The 27,174-nt window shown below is 40.6% G+C and overlaps 1 pseudogene across 1 annotated transcript; it reads left to right on the forward strand.

The window, feature by feature from the left end:
• Window positions 1-369: 369 nt before the first annotated feature.
• Window positions 370-17,893, forward strand: LOC309612814 (small ribosomal subunit protein uS2 pseudogene; annotated as a pseudogene). Its single transcript has one exon. The product of its transcript is annotated as a small ribosomal subunit protein uS2 pseudogene (transcript).
• The last annotated feature ends 9,281 nt before the right edge of the window (window positions 17,894-27,174 follow it).

Consider the following 27,174-nt stretch of genomic DNA (forward strand, 5'->3'; position numbering starts at 1 on the left):
TTCTTTCGACATCTCTCTTGTTCACTTTGATGTCACATGGATTCCAAGTCATGGGACTCTTGCAAGTCCAGAGTCATACCCTGTTAAATCATTTGTCTGGTCCTTCAGTGCACTGCTGTCTAATAGAAACATGATGCAAAACACACAGATGAGCCATTTACATAATTTTAAAATTTCTAATAGCCACATTGAATAACTAAAAAGAAACAGGTAAAGTTAATTTTAACCTTATATCTCCAAATTATTATCATTTCAAAATATAATCTATGTAAAAATTATTGAAATATTTTACATTTTTTATGCTAAGTCTTCCAAATCTAGAGTGTGGTTTATACTTACAGTAAACCTTAATACATATATACCAGGCACATGAATTGGGCAGGGATAGACTTCTACTCATTTCAAGTGTCTGGACATTATTGTTGTTATTATTATTCTTATGATGTACTCTTTTCATCTTGTACTTCATTCCCATTTTCGTGATATTTATTCTTCCTTTTTCAGCAAGAAGGGCTCACGCACAGTCAAGAAGGCAAGAGCTAAATAGAGGTGGAACAGCCTCACTTTCTCTTTGTCTGTTGATATTAATGAGGGTACCTTTTACAGTTAAACACCATAAAGAAAGCTCGTTAAGGGCAACAACATCCCCTAGCACACAATTCTCCCTAGAACCACAAAATGGGTATGTTACAGAGACCTGGGAGCTAATTCTCTCCAGATGTTTGCAAAGCAAGCAAGACCAAAAGGTGGAAACTGGAATTACTAAACACTTAATAAGGAGCTGATGGAACTAAGGCCCCAGGGTTGGCTCAGCAATAGTGAAACACAGAGACCCTGTTTGTTCAGAGGAACTTCAAAGCCCCCTATAAACTCCCAGGAAAGGTGAGAGGCAAAAACACTACAGAGGATTCTGCAGCATTCTTGCAAAGTCAAACTGGAGACTAACTTGAGATTCTTCCCCTGGTGCTTAAGAAGAAGACTTAGGGGCAGGTCTGGTGAGCAGATGTTTGACTTCTGTTGATGCCCATTCTTACAGTATGTGCATGGAGGATATAGACCTTTCTCTAGTGAGGCCAAAGGGGACAAAACAATTAAACATTTAGTTTAAAAAATAAATCAGAAAGAGCAAATGCCTTCTCTGGACTAAGTATTACTCTATACCCAAACCATAAAATTGCTAATGAGACATAGCAGATCCAAATAAAGTTGGTTATATTTATCTTTGTTTTTTCTTCCTTCCCTCACTTTAATAGTGGGACAAAGAACATGGAGTTTTGGTTAAGATCATAATTAAAGAGGAGGAAAAAAGATCAAATAATCCAGTGTGATATGAGTTGAAAGTCTGATCACTTTGGTCACCAGTTATCTGGCAGGAGAAAGGCTTCTAGGATCCAATCCTGTAGTTGTTTTGTTTTGTTTGTTTGTTGTTTCCATTGCTAATCGCCATGAGCTGTCAGGTATGTGCTGTTTGCCTTTCATATCTTTCTTTGGGATTCAAAGAAAGAATGAAACAATGCCAGCTTAAAAACAAGACAAGTGATCAAAAGTGACCCCAATGCCAAAGCAAAATAGGTGCCATAGAGGAAGGAAGAGAAAGACCCTCATTAAAATGTTACTAAAAGAGAGAAAAACAGACAGTTCTGGTGTTGTTAGAAACTGAGGCAAAATCCCAACTCCTCCTTGGAGAATCAGAACAAAAAGTATCCCCACCCCCTCTTTTTTTTTCATATGATAGAATTATGTCCACTGCACTCACAATATAATGATGAGTCAAATGCATAGTCTCTTTGGACTGAGACCTAGGTTGGATTCCCAGCTCAGCCACTTACTAGCTGTATAACATTTTCAGTTTCTTAACCTGTCTTGGGTTTCAGTTTCCTCATCTATAAACAGGGCAGGAAAATAGTACTTCCTTCTTAGGATCGTTCTGAGGATTAGCAGAGGCAGTGTATGTAAAATTCTGACGTTTTATAGCCCATTCCTTGGCACAAGGTGAGAGATAACTAATGATACCCAAGGTGATAGTCTGTTTATTATTTACCATCCCATCTTCCATTCACCTCTCTTCCTGCAGGAATATGTCCTTTTTGTATTCACAGCCTTTGGTAGATTGTGTTATTTTCAGGCAGATCCTTCTCCTTCTTACTTCCAAAGGGCAGTTCATCAGGGTTGTTCCTTGTGCTAATTCTCATCATAAAGAAAAGGAGCAGTCTCAACTGAGTCACATACTTGGTGAATTCCTTAACTCTGAGCATTTCCTGGAAGTATGGCTCTCAGAAATGGTTTTCCAAGACGGATCATTGGCTAAGGAGCTATGTGTCACCCCGTACCCAGGCTGCCCTCAGTTCCCCTTCCTAGGACTTCTGTGCATATGACCAATCACCATAATAAAGCATTTCATAAAGTCATGATTTGACAAGAAAAAGATAACTGCAAACACTACACAAACACTGGGAGGAGAAACATCTGGATGTCCACTGCTTGTTTCCTGTTGAGAGAGTTTGGGAACTTGGGGATTTTAACAGTTGGACAGGGCTAATTTTGGAAATGACTTCACATTTGTACAAAAAGGAAAAGCATACATTTATTACACTTTACTCATCAGATGAGGGAAGTTGGTGGTCAACTTCCCAGGCCTCTCTGAGAACAAAGGGGATTGAATTGGAAACGGAGAGAGGGTTTTCCTTCCCTTCTCACCCTCTCACTTCTAGTGTACCCCTTCTCCTTGTCATGACTTTGGGCTCCTTGATTTCTAACTTTCCTTCTTACATTCAGTTTCCTCTTAGGTTCCAGAAGTCTTAACTTTGAATTCTGGCTTTACCACTGACAGATCTCTTACTCTAAGCCTCAGTTTCCTCTTCTGAAAATAAAATGAATCATAATAGTAATAGTAATCATAGCAGTAATAAGTATTTACCCTCTAATATCACAGGATTGTGTAGATCAAGTCCCTTCCTCTTCCTCCCAGATCCCAAAACATTTGATGTTCTTTCTTTTTTTTTTTTTTTTTTTTTTTTAAATTTTATTTATTTATTTATTTATTTATGGCTGTGTTGGGTCTTCGTTTCTGTGTGAGAGCTTTCTCTAGTTGCGGCAAGTGGGGGCCACTCTTCATCGCGGTGCGCGGGCCTCTCACTATCGTGGCCTCTCCCGTTGCGGAGCACAGGCTCCAGACGCGCAGGCTCAGCAATTGTGGCTCACGGGCTTAGTCGCTCCGCGGCATGTGGGATCTTCCCAGACCAGGGCTCGAACCCGTGTCCCCTGCATTGGCAGGCAGATTCTCAACCACTGCGCCACCAGGGAAGCCCTGATGTTCTTTCTTGATTCTATATCTTTTCATATGAGGTTTCCCTTTTCTCTCCCTAGAAAACTATGACTCACCCTTTTAGACCCAGCCTGAATACTACTGATGCTGTGAGAGATTATTTGTCTCCCTCTCACAGGTATTAAAAATAACATTTCAGAGCATGTTTAGTAACAAGGGAAATTTTGCAATACATCTTTAAGTAAGAAAAAGGAAGTTATAAAATATATGATCCAAATTTGGTAAAATATTATATATATTTAAATTTATTTAACAGGATGTTAAATGGGGCTCTTCTTGTCATGGACTTTGGGCTACAGCTGCAAAGCTGAAATAACTCTCACATTCTAAAATGGAGATGCTAGGTACATATACAGACATTATTAAAAGGTAGACCAGATAGCCTTGCAATACCCCACCACCTACATAAGAAAAGGTAAGAAACTCAAATTCAGTTTGCTTAAGTAGGAACTTCTTACTAATGAGTTGTTGGCTGCATATGAACTGTTGTGTCATCACTCCTCCATTCCCCATGAGTTACTCACTTCTCAGGTCAGATGAGACTAGCTCTAAGAGAACCACTCCAAGAAATTGGGGCTGCCTGCAAGAAGGGGAACCTGGCTTCTCACTCCTCTCTGGATGCTGGCTGAGTTATAGACAGTCTCAGGCCCATGAAGGTGCTGCCTCTCAAGCAGAGGAGAGTGAGAAAGTTCTTGGGATTTTGACACATGATCCCTTCCCTATAGGTGGGGGCATATGTGAGCCCAGCATGGCTTGTCTGAGCACCCTGAAGGTGGGAGCCAGAGGAGCAGTTGGCAACAGCAGGGTAAGGAGAAAAAGCCACAGAGGAGCAGTGACGCCACTATTCAGCATGGAAGGGATGCCTGAGTTTTCTACGGGCCCAGAGGATATTTTGAAGGTAACTGGATTTAAAGCTCCTTGAAGGTCGTCCCAGCAGAAAATGGCAGTAAGGTGATTGCAAAAGCTGAGAGTGAAGGAGGGCAAGATATCAGCTGGATTGTGTGTCACTCACATGAATGTCAGGGGCTGCACAGTGTGTAGGTCCTCAGGGTGCCTCCAAGTAATCCACAAGCAACTGGCCAAAGACCAGCGTATGGAAGCCTCTAGAGACAGGCAGGAGTAGCCGAGGGAAACATAAAACATTAACAGCAGCACTAGGAAAGGATGTTTCTCTCTCTTCTTCCTCTTCCCCTCCCTTTTACCCCAAATCTGGAGATCCAGTAGAAGTGAGGAGAATACACCCAGACATACACTTCTCACTCCCCGCTGAAGATTCCTGCCCATGACTCAGGGCTATGTTGAGGGTTGCAAATCAGGGGATGTTGGGAAAAGCAGAAATTTTAAATTGGGAGTGAGACTGAAACTTTGGTTTAGGCTCAATGAAACTTGATGTTATAACTGAAAGTGACATTTTCCTTCTGAATCCATTTTGCTCTCAAGATCCCATGCTTGTTGATGGATGAAGAAAACTTCAGACTTGCCAATGAAAGGTAATGCAGCCTTTCCTCACTTACCCAGAGAGGAGTCCATACAGCATTGTCTTGGGTTCTCATTGTAACTTAAAGGGAAACGTTCACAAAGTTTAGAACACTTGATGTCCCACAGATGAAGGAGGAGGATGTCCTCAAATTCCAAGCAGCAGAAACCCACTTAGGTGGCACCAACCTTGACTTCCAAATGGAATAATACATCTCCTAAAGGAAAAGTGATGGCATCTACATTATAGATCTGAAGGGGACCTGGGAGAAGCTTCTGCAGATGGCTTGTGCCATTGCTACCATTTAAAAACTGACTGATCAGTGTCATATCTTCCAGGAACACTGGCCAGAGGGCTGTGCTGAAGTTTGCTGCTGTCACTGGAGCCACTCCTATTGCTGCCCGCTTCACCCCTGGAAACTTCACTAACCAGATCCAGGCAGCCTTCCAGGGGCCGCGTCTTCTGGGGGTTACTGATCCCAGGGCTGGCGACCAGCCTCTCACAGAGGTGTTGTACGTTAACCCACCAACCACAGCTCCCTGTAACACAGACTCTCCTCTGCGCCCTGTGGACGCTGCCATCCTTGCAGCAACAAGGGAGTTCACTCAGTGGGTCTGAGGTGGTGGATCCTGGCCCAGGAAGTTCTGCACATGTGTGGTACCATCCCGTGTGCACACCCGTGGGAGGTCCCGCCTGATCTCTGCTTCTACAGAGGTGATGGAGAGACTGAAAAGGAAGAGCAGGCCATGCTGAGAAGGCCATGGCCAAGGAGGAGCATCGGGGTGAATGGACTGCTGCAGCTCCCAAGTTCACTGTGTTCTACCCGCGGTCGCAGACGGGTCTGAAGGCGCAGGTGCCTCTGTGCCTGCCCAGAAGTTCCTGCACAAGACGGGAGCCCTCAGCCCGCCACTGAGGACTGGTCTGCAGCTCCCACTGCTCAGGCCACTGAAAGGGTAGGAACAACCACGGAGTGGTCTTAAGCTGTTCTTCCCCAGGCTTTAAACAGAATGGAAATAAGATTAGCAGAAAACAGTTTCTTAAAAAGAAAAGAAAAGATAAAAGAAAGGTAATGCAGTCTCTGAGTTTAAAACTGTCCCAGGTAAATATCCTGTGGATTCTGCTATTAAGACTATCGGGACCACGTTTTCCTTCTCAAGGTGTTTCCCCTCTTCCTCTTTATTTCTGTGATGGTGTCTAAGTTTAGGCAGAAATTTACACATCCTCTTCACAGTGGGAAGGGAAATCTCTAATCTATGTACCATGTCCTCATTTTACAGGTAAGAAAAGGAAGGTCAAGTAGCCAGTTAAGGGCACGTAGCTGGTGAGGGGCACAGCTCCCTCTGTAGGTAAGCAGAGGTTGACGTACACAAGTGCAAGAGCACCTGGTGGATGGATTAGGCAACTGACATGTCATATTAGAAAAATGAGGAACGTGCTAGCCAGGTTGGGTGGCCATGGTGCCAGATCTTGGCACACTTATCAGGACACTCTCAGACTCATATAATAACACATCAGCCTAACACATTGGAGTCATTTCTATATTTCTGAAAGATAGACATGGTCTAGTAAAGGACATAGGACTTCACATGGTTCAAAATACGGTTGGTACTATTTGTTCCATGCACTTATTCCTCATTCCTCTGTTAATATCTATTTTGTGTGTTTTACACATAAGGTAAAGTTCTAGGCACTGAGGATAAAGAAAAACAAGACAGATAGCCCCTGCACTTACAGAGCTTTTATTCTAAAAAGGAAGGGAGAGAATAAAAACTAATTGCACAACATAGGCCTTATTACAATTTTTGATAAGTGCTCTGATAGAGAAATTTAGCATCCCATGAGACCGTAAAATAGGACATGACCTATTTGGTGGGTCAGGGAATCTTTTCTTGAGGGAATGACCTTTGAGCTAAGCCAGAAAAGATGAACAGAAGGTAGCCAAGGGGAAGGAAACTGTTCTAAGAATGTTCCAGACTACATGTGTGCTATTCATATTGGGACAGAGCGTGGCTCAGCCACAGACTTGAAAAAGAGCTGGGGCCACTGGACAGTGGTAAGGTCAGTTGTACAGACTGTAGATTAAGTAGGTATTGGATCCTGTCTGTGGCCCACCAGGCAGTGCATGCAGGAATAATCTTACTGGGAGTTTACTGGGAGGACCCGGGAAATGGAAGAAATAGCCAAAATATACCTGTATCATTTCCACCATGCTTTCAATATGATGTGACAGAAAATTCACCTAGTAGTACTTAAAACTGAGGTTAGCAAACTTTTTCTGCTAAGGGCCAGCTAGTAAATAGTTTAGGCTTTGCAGGTCATGCTGTCTCTGTTGTAACCACTCACCTCTGCAGGTACAGCACGAAAGTAGCCAAAGACAATACATGAACACTGGAGCATGGCTGTGTTCCAATAAAGCTTTATTTATTGGCTCATGGGCTGTAATTTGCGGATATCTGGCATGATATAGGATACTTGAGTTTCACTTAGCAAGAGGTCTAGTAGTGGTGGGAGGTTTTAGGGTCAATTCAGCACCATCACGAGGTGACAGAGCTGGAGAATCCTGTGCTTCCCTATGCTCATGTAGCGAATAAAACCAGACCGTAGGTTTTGTTTGTTTGTTTGTTTGTTTTAAAATGCCAGTTTATTAAATTAATAGTCAAGGGGTCATAGATCCTTGAAAAAGTTCACTGAGACGTTTCTTGAAGGAGAGAAGTCAGGGGTTTTTAAGAGCTAAATGAGAAGGAGCGGTTCATGGTGGTTAGGCTAACTAAGGATAGAAACTAGTACTCTGGACAGAGCAGAGTAAATCCATTAGCTGTCCAGGATTTGTCAAAATCAGTGGCGATGTTCATTGGTCAGCAAAGGGTCTTCAGTTTTGTCCAGTAGGGATCTGATTCCTGGGGTCCTTCAAAGTTCACTGTCCTTTATCAGGTTCTGCTGTTTAGAAAAAGTTGTGACAAAAACACATCAGTTTTGATCTCTCCTAGGCAAATGTTGCTTTAAGTGGGAATTTTACCTTTTACCGTTAGTTTCCAGATGGCTGCTGAAATTCCAAGCATCACTTGCTTAAGGGACAGCATCTCATCAGCAGGGAGAGCTCTTGCTCACAGCACTCCCTCATATCAGGGAAGAAATCTTTCCCAGAAGCCTCCTACTCACTACTGCAGTCTTACTCCTATGTCTCATTGTCTAAAACTAGGTCCCATGTACACCTCTATACCTATCACTGGCAAAGAGACCCTGGGCTTCCTGTCTGATACCTGAGCAGTGCTGGGCATCTGTTAGCAGGGAGGAAGGACTTAGATAGTTGTTGGGAAGGCCACCAACTCTGTCCCTCAACAACCATTACTGGCCTTCCTTCTTGTTAACAGAAAATGCAGAGACAATGGGAGACCATTGGTACTGAAGAAGCTGTCTAATAGAGAAATCTAAAACAGTTCTGCAAGAAATTTTAGGAGGCTCTTTAGAGTACAGTCCCTGATAATAGGCTGAGTGTTCTGAACGACCTTCAATAGCCTTGGCGGCTAATGAGAATTATGATATCTTATCTGTTTGGAGATTTGGATTTTGTTTTTCATTAGAATACTTGAAGGGGAACGTCCCTCCATGCAATCCCTCTTCCTAGGTACACACAGAACCAATCTAAGGAAAAAGCTTGAGGACAGGAAACTCCAGTTTACCTATAAAGCAAGCATACTTATAGTTTAAATAATCAGCCATAGGTTATTGGATTTCTTCTCTCTGTTTATACTCTACTTTTATGAGAAACTGGCAAAGTATATATACACATGCCAACATGAGGGATTTAGTAAGAAAAGCCATTTCCAGGGTATGTTATAATTAAAGTCATACTAATTCAGTCCAATCCTTAAACACCTACTCCACCTCACTCTGCACTGTGGGATAATGATATAATTATAACCCTGAGGCATTGCAGGACATGGGAGAAAGAATGAACCCTTCAAGTCTTTATATTAATTGTATGTTACTGTTGTCTAATTATTTGTCAAGAGAAGACGATGAAGAGTGATGATAAAAGCTTAAAAGTTTTTGCAGCTGGCAGACTCCGGATCCCAGCTCTGCCACTTAGTAACTGCCTGCCACAGTTTCCTCATCTCTGTTGCTAGGAGATTTTTTGGCATTCTCAAGGGAAGTTTTAGTGCATAGAAAGATTAATCAGAGGCTTAGTTTGGTTTTTTAAATTAATTTTTTAAATTAAAGTTACAAATTGAAAACTCGAATTCTTCTTTAAGCTTTTAAGTTCGGCTTCAAATCTTATTAATCCATTTATAAGGCTAGTAAAGTTTTTGTTGAATTTTATCCTATTTATTTAGAATTTTATTTATTTTTTATATAGCAGGTTTTTTTAGTTACCTATTTTATACATATTGATGTATACATGTCAATCCCAATCTCCCAATTCATCCCACCACCCCCCTCCCCCCACTTTCCCGCCTTTGTGCCCATACGTTTGTTCTCTACATCTGTGTCTCTATTTTGGCCTTGCAAACTGGTACATCTGTACCATGTTTCTAGAGTCCACATATATGCGTTAATATACGATATTTGTTTTTCTCTTTCTGACTTACTTCACTCTGCATGACAGACTTTAGGTCCATCCACGTCTCCACAAATGACCCCATTTAGTTCCTTTTTATGGCTGAGTAATATTCCATTGTATACATGTACCACATCTTCTTTATCCATTCGTCTGTTGATGGGCATTTAGGCTGCTTCCATGACCTGGCTATTGTAAATAGTGCTGCAATGAACATTGGGGTGCATGTGTCTTTTTGAATTATGGTTTTCTCTGGGTATATGCCCAGTAGTGGGATTGCTGGGTCATATAGTAATTCTATTTTTAGTTTTTTAAGGAACCTCCATACTGTTCTCCAGAGTGACTGTATCAATTTACATTCCTACCAACAGTGCAAGAGGGTTCCCTTTTCTCCACACCCTCTCCAGCATTTGTTGTTTGAAGATTTTCTGATGCTGCCCATTCTGACCCGTGTGAGGTGATACCTTATTGTAGTTTTGATCTGCATTTCTCTAATAATTAGTGATGTTGAGCAGCTTTTCATGTGCCTCTTTGCCATCAGTATGTCTTCTTTGGAGAAATGTCTATTTAGGTTTTCTGCCCATTTTTTGATCGGGTTGTTTTTTTTAATATTGAGTTGCATGAGCTGTTTATATATTTTGGAGATTAATCTTTTGTCCGTTGATTCATATGCAAGCATTTTCTCCCATTCCGAGGGTTGTGTTTTCGTCTTGTTTATAGCTTCCTTTGATGTACAAAAGCTTTTAAGTTTCATTAGGTCCCATTTGTTTATTTTTGTTTTTATTTCCATTTCTCTAGGAGGTGGGTCAAAAAAGACCTTGCTGTGATTTATGTCAAGGAGTGTTCTTCCTCTGTTTTCCTCTAAGAGTTTTATAGTATCCGGTCTTACATTTAGGTCTTTAATCCATTTTGAGTTTATTTTTGTGTATGGTGTTAGGGAGTGTTTTAATTTCATTCTTTTATATGCAGCTGTCCAGTTTTCCCAGCACCACTTATTGAAGATGCTGTCTTTTCTCCATTGTACATGCTTGCCTCCTTTGTCATAGATTAGTTGACCATATGTGCATGGGTTTATCTCTGGGCTTTCTATCCTGTTCCATTGATCTATATTTCTGTTTTTGTGCCAGTACCATATTGTCTTGATTACTGTAGCTTTGTAGTATAGTCTGAAGTCAGGAAGCCTGATTCCTCCAGCTCTGTTTTTTTCCCTCAAGACTGCTTTGGTTATTCGGGGCCTTTTGTGTCTCCATACAAATTTTAAGATTTTTTGTTCTAGTTCTGTAAAAAATGCCATTGGTAATTTGATAGGGATTGCATTGAATCTGTAGATTGCTTTCGGTAGTATAGTCATTTTCACAGTATTGATTCTTCCAACCTAAGAACATGGTATACCTCTCCATCTGTTTGTATCATCTTTGATTTCTTTCATCAGTGTCTTATAGTTTTCTGAGTACAGGTCTTTTACCTTCTTAGGTAGGTTTTTTCCTAGGTATTTTATTCTTTTTGTTGCAATGGTGAATGGGGTTGTTTCCTTAATTTCTCTTTCTGATCTTTCGTTGTTAATGTATAGGAGTGCAAGGGCTTTCTGTGAATTAATTTTGTATCCTGCAACTTTACCAAATTCATTGATTAGCTCTAGTAGTTTTCTGGTAGCATCTTTAGGATTCTCTATGTATAGTATCCTGTCATCTGCAAACAGTGACAGTTTTACTTCTACTTTTCCAATTTGTTTTCCTTTTATTTCTTTTTCTTCTCTGATTGTGGTGGCTAGGACTTCCAAAACTATGTTGAATAATAGTGGCGAGAGTGGACATCCTTGTCTTGTTCCTGATCTAAGAGGAAATGCTTTCAGTTTTTCACCATTGAGAATGATGTTTGCTGTGTGTTTGTCATATATGATCTTTACTATGTTGAAGTAGGTTCCCTCTATGCCCACTTTCTGGAGAGTTTTTCTCATAAATGGGTGTTAACTTTTGTCAGAAGATTTTCTGCATCCATTGACATGATCATTTGGTTTTTATTCTTCAGTTTGTTAATATGGTATATCACACTGATTGATTTGCGTATATTGAAGAATCCTTGCATCTCTGGGATAATTCCCACTTGATCGTGGTGTATGATCTTTTTAACGTGTTGTTGGATTCTGTTTGCTAGTATTTGGTTGAGGGTTTTTGCATCTATATTCATCAGTGATATTGGTCTGTAATTTTTTTTGTGTGTGTGATATCTTTGTCTGGTTTTGGTATCAGGGTGATGGTGGCCTTGTAGAATGAGTTTGGGAGTGTTCCTTCCTCTGCAATTTTTTGGAAGAGTTTGAGAAGGATGGGTGTTAGCTCTTCTCTAAATGTTTGATAGAATTCACCTGTGAAGGCATCTGGTCCTGGACTTTTGTTTGTTGAAAGGTTTTTAACCACAATTTCAATTTCATTAATTGTGATTGTTCTGTTCATATTTTCTATTTCTTCCTGGTTCAGTCTTGGAAAGTTATACCTTTCTAAGAAGTTGTCCATTTCTTCCAGGTTGTCCATTTTATTGGAATAGAGTTGCTTGTAGTGGTCTCTTATGATGCTTTGTATTTCTGCGGTGTCCATTGTAACATCTCCTTTATCATTTCTAATTTTATTGATGTGAGTCCTCTCCCTCTTTTTCTTGATGAGTCTGGCTAAAGGTTTATCAATTTTGTTTATCATCTCAAAGAACCAGCTTTTAGTTTTCTTGATCTTTGTTATTGTCTTCTTTGTTTCTATTTCATTTATTTCTGCTCTGATCTTTATGATTTCTTTCCTTCTACTAACTTCGGATTTTGTTTGTTCTTCCTTCTGTAGTTCCTTTAGGTGTAAGGTTGGATTGTTTATTTGAGATTTTTCTTGTTTCTTGAGGTAAGATTGTATTGCTATAAACTTCCCTCTTAGAACTGCTTTTGCGGCATCCCATAGGTTGTGGGTTGTCATGTTTTTATTGTCACTTGTTTCTAGGTATTTTTTGATTTCTTCTTTGATTTCTTCAGTGATCTCTTGGTTATTTAGTAACATAGTTTTTAGCCTCATGTGTTTGTGTTTGTTACATTTTTTTCCCTGTAGTTTATTTCTAATCTTGTAACATTGTGGTCGGAAAAGATGCTTGATATGATTTCAATTTCCTTAAATTTACCAAGGCTTGATTTGTGACCCAAGATGTGATCTATCCTGGTGAATGTTCCTTGTGCACTTGGGAAGAAAGTGTAATCTGCTGTTTTCAGTTGGATTGTCCTATAAATATCCATTAAATCTGTCTGGTCTATTGTGTCATTTAAAGTTTGTGTTTCCTGATTAATTTTCTGTCTGGATGATCTGTCCATTGGTGTAAGTGAGGTGTTAAAGTCCCCCACTATTATTGGGTTACTGTCGATTTCCTCTTTTACAGCTGTTAGCATTTGCCTTATGTATTGAGGTGCTCGTATGTTGGGTGCATATATATTTATAATTGTTATATCTTCTTCTTGGATTGGTCCCTTCATCATTATGTAGTGTCTTTCCTTGTCTTTTGTAACGTTCTTTATTTTAAAGTCTATTTTATCTGTTTTGAGTATTGCTACTCCAGCTTTCTTTTGATTTCCATTTGCATGGAATATCTTTTTCCATCCCCTCACTTTCAGTCTGTATGTGTCCCTAGGTCTGAAGTGGGTCTCTTACAGATAGAATATATATAGGTCTTATTTTTATATCCATTCAGCAAGCCTGTGTCTTTTGGTTGGAGCATTTAATCCATTCAAATTTAAGGGAATTATCAATTTGTATGTTTCTATTACCATTTCTTAATTGTCTTGACTTTGTTTTTATAGGTTCTTTTCTTCTCTTGTGTTTCCCACTTAGAGAAGTTCCTTTAGCATTTGTTGTAGAGCTGGTTTGGTGGTGCTGAATTCTCTTAGCTTTTTCTTGTCTGTAAAGCTTTTGATTTCTCCATCAAATCTGAATGAGATCCTTGCCAGGTAGAGTAATCTTGGTTGTAGTGTCTTCCCTTTCATGACTTTAAATATATTGTGCCACTCCCTTCTGGCTTATAGAGTTTCTGCTGAGAAATCAGCTGTTAACCTTATGGGTGTTCCCTTGTATGTTATTTGTCACTTTTTCCTTGTTGCTTTTAATAATTTTTCTTTGTCTTTAATATTTGTCAATTTTGTTACTATATGTCTTTGCATGTTTCTCCTTGCGTTTATCCTGCCTGGGACTCTCTGTGCTTCCTGGACTTGGGTGGCTATTTCCTTTCCCACGTTAGGGAAGTTTTTGATGATAATCTCTTCGAATATTTTCTTGGGTGCTTTCTCTCTCTCTTCTCCTTCTGGAACCCCTATAATGCGAATGTTGGTGTGTTTAATGTTTTCCCAGAGGTCTCTTAGGCTGTGTTCACTTCTTTTCATTCTTTTTTCTTTATTCTGTTCTGTGGCAGTGAATTCCACCATTCTGTCTTTCAGGTCGCTTATCCTTTCTTCTGCTTAAGTTATTCTGCTATTGATTCCTTCTAGTGTATTTTTCATTTCAGTTATTGTATTGTTCATCTCTGTTTGTTTGTTCTTTAATTCTTCTGGGTGTTTGTTATCTAATTCTTCTAGATCTTTGTTAAAAATTTCTTGCATCTTCTCGTTCTTTTTCTCCATTCTTCTTCCAATGTCCTGTATCATCTTCACTATCATTATTCTGAATTCTTTTTTCTGGAAGGTTGCCTATCTCCACTTCATTTAGTTGTTTTTCTGGGGTTTTATCTTGTTCCTTCATCTGGTACATAGCCCTCTGCCTTTTCATCTTGTCTATCTTTCTGTGAATATGGTTTTCGTTCCACAGGCTTCAGGATTGTAGTTCTTCTTGCTTCTGCTGTCTGCCCTCTGGTGGATGAGGCTTTCTGAGAGGCTTGTGCAAGCTTCCTGATGGGAGGGGCTGGTGGTGGGTAGAGCTGAGTGTTGCTCTGATGGGCAGAGCTCAGTAAAACTTTAATCCACTTGTCTTCTGATGTGTGGGGCTAGGTTCCCTCCCTGTTGGTTGTTTGGCCTGAGGCAACCCAACACTGGAGCCTACAGGCTCTTTGGTCAGGCTAATGGCTGACTCTGGGATTGTTCACACCAAGTAGTACTTCCCAGAACTTCTGCTGCCAGTGTCTTTGTCCCCGCGGTGAGCCACAGCCACACCCCGCCTCTGTAGGAGACCCTCCAACACTAGCAGTTGTGTCTGCCTCAGTCTCCTATGGGGTCACTGCTCCTTCCCCCTGGGTCCTCATGCACACACTGCTTTGTGTGTGCCTTCCAAGAGTGCAGTCTCTGTTTCCCCCAGTCCTGTTGCAGTCCTGCAGTCAAATCCCGCTAGCCTTCAAAGTCTGATCCTCTGGGAATTCTTCCTCCCATTGCAGGACCCCCAGGTTGGGAAGCCTGATGTGGGGCTCAGAACCTTCATTCCAGTGGGTGGACTTCTGTGGTATAATTGTTCTCCAGTTTGCGAGTCACCCAACCAGTCACCCAACATGTCTTTTGTTGTGGAGTATCTTTTTTGGTGAGTTCCAGTGTCTTCCTGTCAATGATTGTTCAGCAGTTAGTTGTGATTCTGGTGCTCTCCCAAGAGGGAGTGAGATAAGGCTGGTAAATTTTAACAATCAATCACTTTTGAAGAAGCTTATGACTAGCGTTTGACTTTCATTTACAAATTTGGTTAATTAAACAGCTTCAAATATTTTAAAGTGCATTTATAGGTTTAATGTATTTCATCCCTTTCTTAAGGATTTCAATTGTCTGACAACAAATAAAATTTCCTTAATTTAAAAAAAAAACCTTAAATCTAATAAATTAAACTTAGAAATGTGGGAAACTGTAGCTCTCAGATATTCTAATACAGTACATAAACTTAATGAGACTTCAAATGAAAATCACAAGTTTAATCAGGTATTCAATTACATAATGTAAGTTGGATTCACAAGTCTGTCACTCAGTTTGGCCAAAGTCATGTAAACATTAGAAATATGTAAAACTTGCATAGATTCCTCAGCCTTAAAGTTTAATATTTAACAATTCTCTATTTGTTTAGACAAATATCATCAAAAGTCACTGAGGTTACTTTCAACCGAGAGACCTGGAGCTTCAGCTACCTGAACTGACCCCTCTCACACCTCACTTAGAAAACCAGTGTATCTCCCCATGTCATATGTGGGTTGCCTTTCTGAGTTTGCTTGTTTGTCACCAAAGACTCCAGAGTTCAGCTGGGATGCTGACTGGATTCCTGTTGATTCTGCTTGGATGTGCTGAACTTTATTCATAGTTGCAGATCAATTTTAAGAAGTGGCTATTTGTGTCACTCTTGTCCCTGCACTCAATTTATGCACATTTCTATGCTTATGCTCTAGGAAGCCTGTAACTCTTGCCCAAGTCAGTCTCTTGGTTGGGTTTTGCATTTCTTTGGCAAAACCTTAATATCTGTAAGTATCTTCCCATTTCTTCCAGGTTCCTAGAGTCACATAACCCTTGTTATTGATATTGAATATATGCATTGTGTATTGGATATTGAAATGATAACTGATTAAGTTTCAACTATCTCTTATTGCTTCACTTGTGGTCACAATATGTGAGGTCAGTCTATTAGCAATCTATACATTTGGAATTATAAATCCCACCATACAGGGTTGTTGTAAATTAGCATTAATTAATGTTAAGCACCTACCCCAGTTGATGGTACATTGTAGGCATTCAGTCAGCCGCGGCCACTACTACTGTTTTCACAATTCATTGATCCTAATGTATTTTCTAATAACTAACCCTGCTCATTTCCTCATTGGCCAACTTAAATTCCATCGTTAATTATGATACCATTGCACCCTTGCATAAATCCTCAGCTGTTTTGCCCCCTTGTTTCCTCTTCAGTCTGCTATGGCAAACCACCAACCTGTGTAAACCCATCTCTTTATCTACCCACACAGCTGATAGTGGCCCGAGAAAACCACACTAACATGTTCATTGGTCTCCCTTGAATTCTTGTTTACTCACTTTAACGCTGCCTGACAGTCACAGTCTATTTTCTGAATCCATTCACTTTCCTACTCTCCTCAACCACCATTTTATACCTTCTCATCTCTCCTTAAATTGTCACCCTTACTCTGAGCTCATGAGCTTGCTTCCAATGTCACTAAGAAAACACAGGCACTCAGATGATAACTTCCACATGCTCTCATCTCCATATGCAACCACCTCCCTGCATCTGTGCATATTTCTCCCAGATGAACTCCTAGCAAAAGCCATCCCCTCTGTTTGTGCACTAGATCTCATCTCCTCTTGTCTATGTGGGAACACTGCTCCTGCAATCTCCCCTCTCTCTCTAGCATTATCAATCTTTTCTTCTCTAGTAGATCTTTTCCATTTGCCTACACAATTGCTGTTAGTTCTCCCATCTGTTTCCCAATCTTCTCTTGACTCCACTTCTTGTCCAGTAAAGCTCCATTTTTTTTTTAACTTCCTTTTCAAAATTCCTTGAAGGAGTTGTCTCCATTTCTTTTCTCCCATTATCTCTTGAGCATAGTCCCATCAGGCTGTTGGCACTTCACTCCAGGCAAACTGTTTTTATCAAAGTTACAAATGACCACTATTTTCTAAATCCCATGCTCAATTCTCAGACCTCATCTCATTTGACCTATCTGTAGAATTTAACATGCTGAACGTCTTTCTTCAGCACACTTTCTTGTTGTTGTTTTTCTTACCCATTAGCAGCTCCTTCTCATCCTGCTTTGCTGTTTCTCCTCATCTCCCTGATCTCTTAGCATTCAGTTAAGAAGCTCAATCCTTAGACCTCTATGCCTTTCTCTCCACTCTTTTCCGCTTGGTGCTATCATCGAGCCTCATGATTTTAAATACTATCTATACACCAGTGGACCCCAGATTTATGTTTCCATCATGGACCTGTCTACTCAACATCTCTACTTGGGAGTCTAAAGAGCATCCCAAACTTAACATTGTCCAAAATTGAGGTCCTGTGCTTTCCGCAACAAACTTACCACAGTCTTCTCCATTTCAGGAAATAGCAACTCTAGCCTTCCATTTTCTTATGGCAAAAATCTTGGAGTCATCCTTGACTCCGTTCTTTTTCTTCCAACCTGTTTCTGATCCACCAGCAAATTATATCAGCTTTATATAAAAAATATATCCAGAATCCAACCATTTCTCACCACCTCCACAGCTACGACAGTGAGTCAAGCAACTCTTCTCTCTCACCTAGATTTAAAGCAATAGCCTCCTTACTGTTCTCCCTGCTCCTATCTTACTCCCACCTCAATTTATCCCCAACAACCAAGTAGAATGTTTTTAAAAATTTTAAGTCAGATCATGTTATTCCTTTTCTAATGACTGACATTTCACTTACAGAAAAAATTAAAGTCTTTACAATGGTACACAGGACCCAACACGATCTGGAGGTCCATCATTTCTCAGATTGCATCTTCTACTACTGTATTTCCTCATTCACTTGACTCTAAAATGCTAAGCGTATTCCCACTTTGAGGCGTTTGCACTATGACCCATGCTGGGAGTGCTCCTCCCTAAATATTCACACTTCTTACTCCCCAACTTCCTTCCGGTCTTTAATCAATTGTCATTGTATCAGATAGGTTGGGCTAGGTTATGCTTCAGTAGCAAGCACCCCTGAAACTCAGCAGCTTAATACAAGTCATAATGCATGTCCGTTTTGGGGTGGCTGGGCTCTGCCCCATGTTATCCTCACTCCAGGTCCCAAGATGATGGAACAGCACTTTTGGATCATTGATGTGGCACAGGGAAAGGAAAAGCATGAAGAATCATACACTAGCTCTTAAAGCTTATATGCCAAAATAGCACAAATCACTTCTACTCATATTTTATCAGCCAAAGCAAGTGACTAGGCATCTCTAATTCCAAAGTAGCAAGGAAATATAATCTATCATGTGCCCAGAAGAAGAACCAGAAATATTGATCAACAGGACTATGATATTAATGGTTATCAGTCATCATCTAACTGAGACCTTCCCTGGCCACATATGAAAAGTTGCAATTCTTCCTGACCACCTCCCAATTTCCCTAGTCCCCTTAATTACTTTATTTATCTCTTTAGCATCTATCACTACCTACACATAAGATATATATTACATGTTTATCTTGTTTGTTTTATATCATCCAGAATGTAAACTCCAAGGGAAAAGAGAGTTTTGTTGTTTTATTCAGCAAAATGTTGTGTTCCCAGTGCCTAGAATAGTAACTGCATATAGAGGTTTTAAATTAAAAGCCTCTATACATAACAAGAAGGATACAATTAGCGATCCATGTAAAATATACTTTGATTTTTCAGTTGCTCAGGCTTGGAATTTGGCTTACGCCAGGGTTGGTAATATTCATTTATTCAACAAATTCGAGTATATACTTAACTTATACAAGGTTCTGTGCATCAAGAAGAACATCCTCATTTTCATACATACCAGATCCATGGGAAGCACTTATTATCTTTCTCATTGTACACTACTTCTGCCAATGGAGGAGGAGGGGCAGCTTGACTTTCATGGAGACAAAAATCATAAGCTTCCTTTTTTCAGCTAAGATCTGGCTGATATCACGTTTTCTTGTTCAGAAATACAAGAAAGTCTCATAAGTGACAAGCATACTTCCTAATTTCTCCTTCCTCACCCATTTGCATTTCATCACATGTGCAGGCCCTCCAGTAAGCAACACTTATTCCAATAATGAAGCACCCAGCATCTTAATTTGAAAAGCCTTCATCAACTTGAGTTTAGCCTCTGTGCCTGATGGTCTTCTTTAATGAATCAAATAATGCATTTCTCACTTGTAATTAAATAATATCTTAAAAGGCTCTGTCTTCTTCAAAAGAGTCATGTGGAATTCATCTTCACATAGGGATGATTACACTCAGCACCTAGGGTAGACACTGGGGTGAGGGCTATGGGTATTCACCAGGTCCTTGAAGGCAAATCATAAAAGAACTCAGTAGAGAAGCTAAAAAAAAAAGTCTTAGTAGAAAATGAAGTTAAGATGTAAATATCAAATCCAAGGCTAGCTTGCTTCCCCACTTAGAGATATTACTGCTGAGTCCACTAGTCCAGTATTTCCACCAAGTGTTAGTTTGTTTGTTTGCTTTTGTTTTTGTTTGTTTGTTTTTGCAAAGACCACATCCAGTTGTGTAAAATATTTGAGGGAGTACTAAGTGCATTTGCATATCATGTCCATAGAATTTGCATAGAATTACACACCATCTTCAGGAAAATTCAGAGTTAAAATAAAATTAGTAATACTTTTCCTTATTGTGCTTTCCTTAGTTTCTGTGCCTCAGTCTTCCTGGCTCTCCACTCCCTATAGGAAAAAAATGCAGTGTTTCCTGCCTGGCACCCAATCTACCACCTGCCATCACCTGACATCTCTTTTCCTGTTCTCTACATTATCTTAGGCACCAGGACCACAAAACTACTCACTGTTTTCTAACATGGCATGAGAAATTACTATCTGTTGACTGTCCCTTAGACACTTTTTCACTTTCTTCCTCCCTAACAGAGCCATGGTTTTCTTCCTTCTGGCATTTGTGTACCGTATACTACAGGGGCCCTCACAAAGCTCCAGGGTATAAGTTTTGATTAGTTTAAGCTAACCTGGCAGATCCATCCCCTTGGCAAGTGACTCATTTAGGCATGGGTACATGATGCAATCCTGGCCAAAGAGAAGTACAGTAAAGGGAAGACTGTTAGGGGATTTCTTGGAAAGTTTCCTGAGTTTTAAAAGAGGACACCAAAAGAGCCTCACCTCTTTTCTGCTTCTAGACATGGCGACAGAAGGAGGTGATGCCTAGAACAGCTTCAGCATCATATACCCATGAAAGCAGGTAACACACGTGAGATGGCAGAGTAGAAAGATGGAAACAGATCTTGAAGAGGTCATTGTGCCCCTGGTTTAAGCAATCATAATACAATCATAATTATGACTTAAGTCTCGGGCACTGTTATGAGTAATTTACACATGTTCACTCATTTAATCCACACAACTATCATGCAGTGGATGTTTTTATTGTTTCTATTTTACAATTGAGTGAACAGAACCAAAGAGGGGTTAATGTGCCAAGGTCACTTTCCTTATTTATTTGTTTGCTTTTTCAGTTTTTTGTTATACAAAATTTAAAGAATATATTAAAGTAGAGAACAGCATAATGAATCCCCAGGTACCCATCCATCATCCAGTTTAAGCAATTAGCAACTCATGACCAGTCTTGATTCACCTATGCCCCTGTCCACTTTTCCTCTGTCCCACATTATTTTGAAGCAAATCCCAGACCTCGTATCATTTCATTCTGGATTACATCATGTGTGACAGAAACTAAAAGCTGCTTTTATTGGGTCTTCTGTTACAGCTAAAACTAGTCTCTAACTATTAATAACTTTCTTATCATAAAATTTGAAAATATAGATGAGCTGAAGGCAAAATATAAAAAATCATCTACAATATGATCACCTGGTAATAACAACTAGTAATTTAGTGTACTTCCTTTCAGTACTTTGTATAAGTTTGTTTTGAATGTGAGATTGTATTTTTTCTATTTATTATGACCTGAGCATTTTCCGTCCTCATCCCAGCCCCCATGATCTTTGGGTGCTGGGCTCCCTCTATCTTTCCTTCTTCTAGGAACTTGAAAAAGTGTTTCCTTTGCTCTTTGTACAACACCTCCACCATGGTACTTTAACAACATGCGGCAATTGTCTATTTACCTGTGTTCCTGACTAGTCCAGGGCATGCTGAGCGCAGGGACCATTTATAAGGTGGTTTTTTTTTAAGTCTCTGATGCCTATATTGTTATCAGACAAAACTAATTATTGGAAGGATGTTGTTGAACATGGTGGTGCCTGCATTATGCAGTGTCCACTCTATAAGGATCCAGTGGAGAAACTTTCCTCTCATCCCAGGGGTAGGTAAAACCATGTTGCTTCTGAAAAACAGATGTGCTTTCTTTAGTGGATGCCATGAACAGTTACAATATTAGTTTGTGTCTTCATTTTTGCTTTGGTCACTAGATAGCTCAGAGCTGACGTTGTGGCTTTCAAAGCATTAGCTCTCTCACTAATTTTATTTTATTTCATTTTCCCTTCACCATGAATTACTTATATGTGAAATAATCACATGATATCATGGCAGGACCATTTTTGACATGTTAATTCATGACTTTTCTTCTCTTCCTTCTTCTCTGAAAGTAGCATGCAAGTTCTGTGCTTTCTTGCTTTACAGGTGGTAAATTATGGTTGACTTCCCTTTCTGGATTCGTTTAGAAAAGTCTAAAATCTTTAAGGAGGATGAGCTAAGTGTCCTGCATGGAGAGAAAGGGCTTTTGAGGGAAACTTGGAAAGGGGAGGATTTCCCCCAGAAGCCAAAGTGAGTCTCATAGTCTTTGGATCTGTGGCCTTAGAGAGAGCAGAGGGAAGCAGAGCTCACAAAAGTGGCAAGACACCAGCTGGGAAGGGTGGCCAGCCCCACCTACCCAGTAAGAGCAGGCTTGGATTAGATATTAAGTTTGACATATAGAAAACAAAGAAATACAATACTTTTTATACACCTGACTTTGCAGACTGGGATTCATATTCAGTAACTGTACTTGTGAATTTGTGAAAGCCATCCCATATCCTTTGTGGAATGAGACATTGTACAAACAAACAAATAGAGAAGAAAACCAACATTACTGTGGAAAGAATGTGAGATTTGGAGGCAGACCTGTCATTATTCTACTTCAGGTTGTTAATTTTTTCCCTTGGATTTCTCTAATCACCTCCCAACTGTTCTAGCAGCACCCAATCTTGCCTGCTACAATACCTTCTTCACCCACCCATCAGAGTTGTCTTTTGCAAATGCAGATCCATTTGGGTCACTCCCCTCCTTAAAGCTCTACATTAGATCCCATTTGTCTTCAGGATAAATTTGGAGTCTACAAGGGCCTTCATCATTTGCTTCTTGCCTACCTCCATAGCCTCATCTTCTAAAAACACCCCCTATTCTGACCCAAACTTGACTCTCATGCAATAGTGTCCTACTTGCTATTCAGCAAATGCACTATCTCCCTGTCTTTCCTGGTTTTTGTACACGCTCTTCTTGTTGCTCATAATGCCTTTGCATTGATGAACCCCTGCTCTTTCAGAACTCTTCCCAGGCGTTGCTGTCAGCCTCCTCCAGCTCTGCCCTCTCCACGTTAGATGTGTCTCTGCTATGTGTTCCCAGAACATCTTAAGGTTACACATATGTCACTTACTACAGTGATTTTGAACTGCATGTATCACAGTAAGAATGTGGAAACTTGTCTACAGTTGGGGTTCCAGTATCTACAGATATGTTTAATGCATGGTAAAATGAGAGCAGGAAGACATTGCAGGGAGGGGAGTTGGGAGTCTAGAGGAAATGAGGAAGAAGTCTGGTGCCATGGTCCACATTTGGCAACAGAACCTGAAGGCAGTGGTTTGGAGTACAACATGAGGATGTACTCATACATGCCTGAGGCAAAGACTGCTAAACTCTGCCCTGACATCCATTCTCTTTGTTTTCTTTTTTAGTAATAAAAAACCCTCCAAAGTTTCAGGCGGTCACATGGCTACCCAGCCAAAGATTACATTCTCCCAGCCTCCCTTGCAACTAGATATGGTCATGTGACTAAAGTCAGGCCAATAGGATGGAAGCGTACATGATGTATGGAAACTACCAGTCATCACTTTAAAGACAAAGTTGCTTAGTCTGACTTCCTCTTTCCCCTTCCTGCAGGCTGAAATGCAGATATAGATGAAGAAACCTGGATTCCTGAATGACTCTGTGGAGCAGAGCAGCCCACCCAGGCTAGAGAGCTCACCTAGCTAAATTCTGTTTTATGAGAATGTAACAAACTTCTGCTGTGTTTACTTAAGGTGACCATATAAGTCTTAATCTGTCTTCCAGGTATTCCATGCAGAAAAATGTGGGATTTACCAATGAGAAGGGGAACTCAGGGTGGAGGGAGGATTATAAGAAATCATGCCAGGGTGCATCTCCCGCAAGAGGCACTGTGCAGTGTGAGGCCCTTGCAGGATCCCATTAAGGACTCAAAGTGTTGAGCCCAATGGGAGACCCAGCATTTAGGCTTCTGCTGTGCCTGGGTGTTGACTGCCAAGGGAAGAAGGATCAAAGAGCACCACTTAAATAGAAGAATTTTGCTTCCCTCTTCCCCACCCTTCTTTAGGGGCCAAAAACACTAGAGAAGAAAGGGGAGAAAGGAAGAAAAGTGAAAGAGAAAAGCACACTCCCATCCATGGTAGACAATGAGTCTCCTGAGTTGGGAGGAAGATGATTAAGTTGGATATGATTTTGAAGGTTTAAGCTGGATCAATTGTATTATATTGCATTTTTTTAAATATCTGAAAATGAGCATAAAGTTTTTCCTAAAATGTCATTTAGGGAAGAGAGAGTGAGATTCAACAGCTCCTTTTAGGGGCAGTCACTGGAACAAATAGTATTTTTCATGTCTGTGCTCTACTGAGTTTAGAGCATTCAACACACTGGTTATAAAATGGAAAACAAAACAAAAATAGGTTGAATTATGACTCTAGCCATCCTCCCACCCTGATTTGGCTGTGACCTTCCTCCTTATGAAAAGAACAGTATATGAAAAGGGGAGAGGGGTGAAGTGGTCAGAGAGAGAGAGATGAATCCCTGGGATCTAGACCTAGGAGCCCCAGTGGCATTAGAGGCCAAGGGCAGATCTGCATTACCATGTTGAGGGCACTCAGCAAAACACTGCAGGTTATTAGGGGGTAAATGCTTCTCCATCACTCCTGAAGTTTTCTTCTTTGTGGAATGAACTCAGTGAAAGTCACACTCTCAGCTGCTCACTGTCCCTTTTTCACTCCCTCCCAGGATAGTTGGAAAAGCTTAACTGATTAGTAAGAAAAAAGTGGCCTAGGCAGCTGAACTCTTCCCTTACTCCTTCTAAGAGTAAGCTGCCCCAAGGGCCATAATTCTAGTCTACCTCTCCAGGCCCCAAATGGCATAGGCAACTTACCCACCATGGGGAAAGAATTAGCATTTGGGGCCCTCTCAATCCAACCCGTAGGGCATCAATATGCTTGAGCAGAAAAACAGCACACTCTAGACAACAGAAACAACAGCCAGAAGACAGGGAAGGGAGAGATGACCAGAAAGCAGCTCAGATTGTACGTGAGACATTCCAGCCCCATGTTGGAACTCCCAGAGAGATGCAAAAGAAAAAAAAAAGGTATGAATAAGCCATATGGCAGATGAAGACTTGTAATAGAGCAGATTTAGGGGCAAACCTTTAAAGTGACTTAACCCTGGTTCCATCAGCTATGGCAATGAAGGGGAGATTTGGGCTACAATAATCAACTAATACTTGAAGACCTCTTGATAGGTAATTATAGAACTTAAGGGATAAGCAGTCTAACACCTAATAAGTTTATAGTGTAATACAATTTACTGAAATGTCAACTTTTCTTCCTGCCACGGAAGGAAACAAACCCACACTTTCCTCAGAGGCTTCCACTCAAATTCTTTCCAGTTTTACCCCTCCTTGTTTTATTGATTCTGCAGCTTGGTGGAGAAGGTGTGAGATTAGATTGGTTTAAAGGAACCAACCAATAAGATCCAACTGACCCACTCAAACCCCATTGAAGGACTAAGATCTTTAGGATGCAAGGTTTTGAAGATGCTCAAATCAAATCAATTAAAAAAAAAAAACAAAAAACCAGAGATGTAGATACTCTTCATCATTCTTAACTGATTTTTTTTTTTTTTTTTTTTTTTGCTGTAGGAGAAAATTCTGAATTCAGCAAAATTCTTGTCCTAAATAAGTGTTTCATAATCATATTCATACAAGTTCTTGTTACAACTCAGCTAACAAGGCCCAGATTGGTTGTGGTTGAGTTATATTTGCCGTTTTGTGGGCTACATGTTTGTAAATCAGCCAGATCATTTCCTTACTGAGGTCATTTGGGGTTTTGGGGGTGGTGTAACAAGGTCCCTCCTTTTTATCCCTTTGGTTCTTCATTAGTCATTTTGTGTGCAACGAGCATGAAGAGGCCAGATCATGTATTTGCTTTGGGAAAATCAGCAGACTTTCAAAGCATGTGCTGTTGTAGATGACTCAAGGTGTTGAAAACCATTTTTCTTAAACTTGCTGTAGTTCTGAGAGAAGCTCTCAGAAGTTGAAAATCAGGGTAGGTTGGCATGAAGGAAAGACAACTGCCTTTGGTGGCAGGCAGCTCTATGCTCTGCAATTACTTGCTATAACATTAGGTGAGTCCCTTTAGCTGTCTGAGTCTCAGCTTTCCCATCTGCAAAATCAGATAAGAATACTTCAACCATGAGATTAACGCTAGCCTTGGCGGCACTGCATATGTAAAGACCTAATCCACATTAGGTACTCAAAGATGATGACACAGTGACTTTGGTATCAGCGACAAGTAATAGAAAATCCAGAATGATTTGCTAAATAAACGCAAGAGGAAACGAGCATTTCAGAAAAATGCGTAGTTTTGACAATGTGCTGTTAGTCAAGTAGGGACATCAGGAAGGAACGAATTGAACAAAAGCATAGACTTTTCACTTTGTGCTGCATGCCATAGTGATTTACAAAGACCAAATAGACATGGCCCTCTCCTTGAGGCTCACTCCCCCCCTGTTAGAGATCTGAGTGCTAGACATGTGTAAACCTCTGAAACAGTAAGTTAATAGAGGTCAGCCAGTACCAAAATCATTGCCTGCCACATAGTTGATAGTCCATAAATATTTAAGTGAATGAATAGAGTCTATCTCTCTCTAACCAAATAACAGATTGTGTGGCTTCAAAACTTTCAGAATAGAGGAGTAAGAAAAACAAATCACTGGTGAAAATGATAAAAGAAGCATTTAAAGTCTCTGAAAATTGTCCTAAGGGCATACAGCAAAGGGAGAAAGATTCATTCAAAAAAATCTACTAAATCTTGGTAAGAACAGTGAGAGTCTATGACATCTGAGCCAGAACCCACTCTTTTACCCCTCTCTATAGCTGCTTCATGTTATAGAAGCTCTGCTCCAGCCATGTGCAGCCACGAAGACAGGGACCCCCTCCCCCTCCAGCCCACAGTTTGGAGCTAAATTTTCCCACAGGGAAGGGCAGGCTGCCGTTTCTTATCTTCCCCGGCCCCATGTTCCAGAAGATCTATTCTGGGCAAGCATGGCTAAAAGGATGGAGTTTCCCTTCCTGACCCAGCTCTAATGCGTAGGATGGAAGCTCTCCTCCGAATGCAGAGGCTGAGAACACGGGAACCCTATCACCCCCATCCCAACTCTCTTGGAGGGTGGAGGTTCCATGCCAGGAGGGGAAAGCCAAGAAGATCAGGGGCTACCACCTCATCCAGGGCTCACTCATAGAGCGAGGGTGTCACTTTAATAAAAATAAGTATCTGTCCCCAGCTCTGCTGCAGTGGCATAGGGGTTCTGCTCAGGGCAAAGGCGGGTCATAAGGACTGAAGAATGCCACAGCTCTGCCTGAGGGATTGACTTCATTTGGAACAGTGTTGAGCACCCCATACCTAAAGCAGTGGTAAAAACAATGGGGATCTTGGTGGAGAGCAATTAAAAGGAGGCTGGTAGCTCCACTGTACAAGAACAATGGCAGAGCAGAAGTGTAGTAGAAGCAAGCAGAGAAAGACAGCTAAGAGGAGCGCTCCGGGGATCACAGTCAATTGTGTAGTCAGGAAGGATGCATGCATGTGCTAAGCTGCACCGTCCAGAAACAATCAGAGTGGGATGTGGGGTGGACTTGAAAGTATCTCTCAAGTTGTACG

Source organism: Balaenoptera borealis, assembly GCF_965194805.1.
Source record: "Balaenoptera borealis genome assembly, chromosome: 1".
Taxonomy (NCBI): domain Eukaryota; kingdom Metazoa; phylum Chordata; class Mammalia; order Artiodactyla; family Balaenopteridae; genus Balaenoptera; species Balaenoptera borealis.